The sequence below is a fragment of the Odocoileus virginianus genome, chromosome Y (genome assembly GCF_023699985.2).
Source record: "Odocoileus virginianus isolate 20LAN1187 ecotype Illinois chromosome Y, Ovbor_1.2, whole genome shotgun sequence".
NCBI classification, from domain to species: domain Eukaryota; kingdom Metazoa; phylum Chordata; class Mammalia; order Artiodactyla; family Cervidae; genus Odocoileus; species Odocoileus virginianus.
The window spans coordinates 577,280-581,987 of NC_069709.1; the positions used below are offsets into that span (position 1 = coordinate 577,280).

General features: G+C 46.2%; 1 pseudogene; it reads right to left on the minus strand.

Annotated features, from left to right (window-relative positions):
* LOC110139142 (TAF5-like RNA polymerase II p300/CBP-associated factor-associated factor 65 kDa subunit 5L pseudogene) lies at nucleotides 1-1,765 on the minus strand (annotated as a pseudogene).
* Between the last annotated feature and the right edge of the window lie 2,943 nt (nucleotides 1,766-4,708).

Consider the following 4,708-nt stretch of genomic DNA (forward strand, 5'->3'; position numbering starts at 1 on the left):
TCAATGTTCCTGACTTTCTTGTGTGATTCCGGTCACCAGCAGGAGATTGCAGGCCATAAACTGCATGCTCAGAACGTTGCTCATCTGGCCAGTGTAGACACCCACGAGCTTGCTGGACGAGCCGTCCATGGGGGTGCTGCAGTGCGCTCTTCTGATGTCCCAGACGTGCACGGAATTGTCCATGGACGCGGACGCGATCAGGCTGCTGTCCGGGCTGAAGGTCAGGCTGGTGATGTTGTCCTTGTGGCCCCGCAGCTCTTTGTAGAGGGTCCCGGATGCCAGGTCCCACAGCTTCAGCCGCTGGTCCTCGCCTGCAGACGCCAGGTACTTACCTTTGGCGGAAAAGGCCAGGGAGAGCACAGGGCCGTGGTGGCCCGTGAGGAGCCTCACTGAGTTCCCCTGCTGGGTGCTCCACAGCCGCACCGTCTTATTGGTCGAGCCCATGGCTAAGTAGTTTGAAATGGGGTGGAACTTGATGCAGTCCACGTCTGCCAGGTGCCCGGCGTAGATTTGCAGTGGGTACGTCCGATCAAATGACCACAGCCGGGCTGTGCGGTCGTGGGACCCGCTGGCGAACTACAGGCTGTGCGGGCTGATGTCCAGGTCCCATAGGGGGTAGGCATGGCCTTGGTACCGCACGGTGTTGGTGAAGCTGCCCAGGTCCCAGTACCTGATGGACATGTCTTTGGAGCAGGAGAGCAGCCCCGAGCGGTCCACGAGAAACCTGGTGCTGTACACTGGCCCGCAGGGTCCCCACAGGACCTTCATCTCCTTGCCTGAGTTGTCCTCCTTGTCATCCTCCTCCTCGAGGATATCACAAGCCAAGTGGATGCAGGACATGTCTACTTGATGGGGTTCTGACTTTAACTTCTTGGAGCGCAGACTCCACAGTTTTATACAGGAATTGTTGAAGCCTGCCGCAAGCAGCTTTCTGTCCAGGAGACCTCTGCAGTGTTCAGCAGCTGCTCTGTGTTGTAGAAGGTGTAGAAGCAGATGGTAGTGAGCGAGGGGGTGCCGTCCTTGACTCTCTTGATGCTCTCCTGCAGGAGCTCCAGCGCGGCCTCATTCTGCAGGATGGGTGCCGGCAAGTCGGGGGGCTCCAGGCCACCGCCCTCGCTGTGGGTAGAGCCCCCGCTGGCGTAGAGCTAGTAGTCGGTCCTCTTGTCAGGCTGCGTGTCCAGGTGGATGTGCCAGGTGAAGACCCTGCACAGCGCGGTGTTGTTGTCACTCTGGAGGTAGCGGAGAAGGTAGTTGTAGCTGTCTTCCTGCAGACGAACCAAGTACTTGTTGTCCAGGAAGTCTCGCAGCTGGAAGTTAGGATGTCCTGGATGGTCTGTGTGGTCTGGAGCTGTTCGATGACATCCTTCTGGCTGGCGTTCTGCAGAAACATTCCATGGAAGCGGCTGTAAAAGCTTTCCACTGTGCTCTTCAGACTGTTCTGGACCAGGTTGAGATGGAGGTAGACAAAGAGAGGGTAGAGGAGAGGCATCACTTCATGGCTGTGCTGGGAGTCAGAATCTGTGAGAAAATTCCGCAGCCTTCTGAACTGTACTTCATACTGCTGGGGCTCTGCCTGGAAAGGGGCTGCGAACACTATGTTGGCACAACCAGATTCTGAATTGACTGCGAGGCTGGCAGCCATCTCCTCAGTGCTCTGTGACAGCTGCAGGCCTTGCTTCAGTGGGCCATCTGCATCCCCGTACTGCCGGCGTTTGAGGTAGCAGGACACGGCCAACTGGATCTGCTCGGTGCCAACCCGTTTCATGACTGAACATCCCAGGCGGCTCCCACTTCCCCCGCCGCTGCTGCTGCCAGGGTCGCCCCCCGTCCGCCTCCGTTTTCCTCTATGAATTTTATAGAGTCTGGTCTAACATTAGATCTTTTACCCACACCATTTCTTTGTATGATGTCAGGTAGTGATCCAATTTAATTATTTGGCATGTAGCTATATGGCTTTCCTGGCATCACTTATTGAATACACTATCTTTTCTCCATTGTATGTTCTATCAAGATTAGACAACCATAGATGTATAGTTGTTATCTCTGGTCTTTCCTTCTTCTACCATTGATTGATATTTGTATTTTTGTGCCAATATCACTGTACTGATTACTGTAGCTTTGTAGTATAGTCTGATGTCAGGAAGCCTGATTCCTCCAGCTCTGTTTTTATGTCTCAAGTTTGCTTTGCCTAACTGGGCTCTTTTGTTTCTACACAAATTGTAAAAAAAAAAAAAAAAAAAAAAAAAAATTCTAATTCTGTGAAAAATTCTATTGGCATTTTGATAAGGATTGTACTGAATCTATAGATTGCGTTTGGTGGTAATTTTCACAATATGATTCTTCCTATTTAAAAACATGGTAGAGCTCTCCATCTGTTTGTGTCAATTTTGTTTTTGTTTTTGTTTTCACTAACGTTTTCTGAGTACAGGTCTTTGGCTTCCTTAGGTGGGTTTATTCTTCAGTTCAGTCACTCAGTTGTGTCAAGCTCCTTGACACCGCATGGACTGTAAAATACCATACCTCCCTGTCCATCACCAGCTCCTGGACTTTACCCAAACTCATGTCCATTGAGTTAGTGATGCCAACCAACCATCTCATCATCTGTCATCCCCGTCCTCTTTTGCCTTGAATATTTTCCAGAATAAGTGTCTTTTCCAATGGGTCAGCTCTTAGCATCAGGTGGCCAAAGTATTGGAGTTTCAGCTTCAATATCAGTCCTTCCAAGGAACACTCGATACTGATCTTTAGGATGGACTGGTTGAATTTCCGTGAAGTCCAAGGGACTCTCAAGGGTCTTCTCCAACACCACAGTTCAAAAGCATCAATTCTTTGACACTCAGCTTTCTTTGTAGTCCAACTCTCACATCCGTACGTGACTACTGGAAAAACCATAACCTGGACTAGATGGACCTTTGCTTGCAGAGTAATGTCTCTGCTTTTAATGTGCTATCTAGGTTGGTCATAACTTTCCTTCCAAGGAGTAAGTGTCTTTTAATTTCACAGCTGCAGTCACTATCTGCAGTGGTTTTGGAGCCCCCAAAATAAAATCTGCCACTGTTTCCCCTTCTATTTGGCATGAAGCGATAGGACTGGATGACTTTACCTTAGTTTCCTGAAGATTTAAGTTGAGATTTAAACCAACTTTTTCACTCTCCTCTTTGACTTTTATCAAGAGGCTGTTTAGTTCTTCACTTTCTGTCATAAGGGTGGTATCATCTGCATATCCAATGTTACTGATATTTCTCCCAGCAATCTTGATTCCAGCTTATGCTTCCTCCAGCCCAGCGTTTCTCGTGATATATATGAGTAGGGTGACAATATACAGACTTGACGTACATTTTCCTATTTGGAACCAGTCTGTTACTCCATATCCTGTTCTAACTTTTGCTTCATGACCTGCATACGATTTTCTCAAGAGGCAGGTCAGGTGCTCTGGTATTCCCATCTCTTTTGAATTTCCCACAGTTTATTGTGACCCACAGTCAAAGGCTTTGACATAGTCAATAAAGTAGAAATAGATGTTTTTCTAGAAATCTCTTGCTTTTTTGATGATCCAGTGGATGTTGACAATTTAACCTCTGGTTCCTCTGCCTTTTCTAAACCTAGGTTTAATATCTGGCTGTTCATGGTTCATGTATTGTTTAGTCCCGGCTTGGAGAATTTTAAGCATAACTTTACTAGCTTGTGAGATGAGTGCAATTGTGTGGTCGTTTGAGCATTCTTTGCCAGTACTATTTCTTTGGGATTAAATGAAAACTGACATTTTCCAGTCCTGTGGCCACAGCTCATATTTCCAGATTTGCTGGCATATTGAGTGCAGCACTTTCATAGCATTATGTTTAAGGATTTGAAATAGCTCAGGTGGAATTAAATCACCTCCGCTGCTTCCGAAGGTCTGCTTGACTTCACTCCAGGGTGTCTGGCTGTAGGTGAATGATCACACCATCATGATTATCTGGGTCATAGGATCTTTTTTGTACAGTTCTTCTGTTTATTGTTTCCATGTCTTCTTAATATCTTCTGCTTCTCTTAGATCCATGCCATTTATATTGTTTATTGAGCCCATTTTGCATGAAATGTTCCTTTGGTATCTCTAATTTTCTCGAAGAGACCTCTACTTTATCCCATTTTATTGTTTTCTTCTATTTCTTTGTACTGATCACTGAGGAAAGCTTTCTTATCTCTCCTTGCTATTCTTTGAAATTCTGCCTTCAAATGGGAATATCTTTCCTTTTCTCCTTTGCTTTTCACTTCTCTTCTTTGCACAGCTATTCTCTTCTTTGCACAGCTATTTGTAAGGCCTCCTTGGACAGCCATTATGCTTTTTTCCATTTGTTTTTCTTGGGGATGGTCTTGATTCCTGTCTCTAGTACAATGTAATGAACCTCCATCCATAGTTCACCAGACAATCTATCAGATCTAGTCCCTTAAATCTATTTCTCATTTCCAGTGTATGGTCATAAGGGATTTGATTTAGGTCAATTTTCCCCACTTTCTTCAACTTATGTCTGAATTTGGAAGTAAGGAGATCATGATCTGAGCCACAACTAGCTCCTGGTCTTGTTTTTGCTGAGTGTATGGAGCTTCTCCACCTTTTGCTCCAAATAATATCAATCTGATTTTGGTGTTGACCATCTGGGGATGTGCATGTGTAGAGTATTCTCTTGTGTTTTTGGAAGAAGGTTTTTGCTATGAGCAGTGTGTTCTC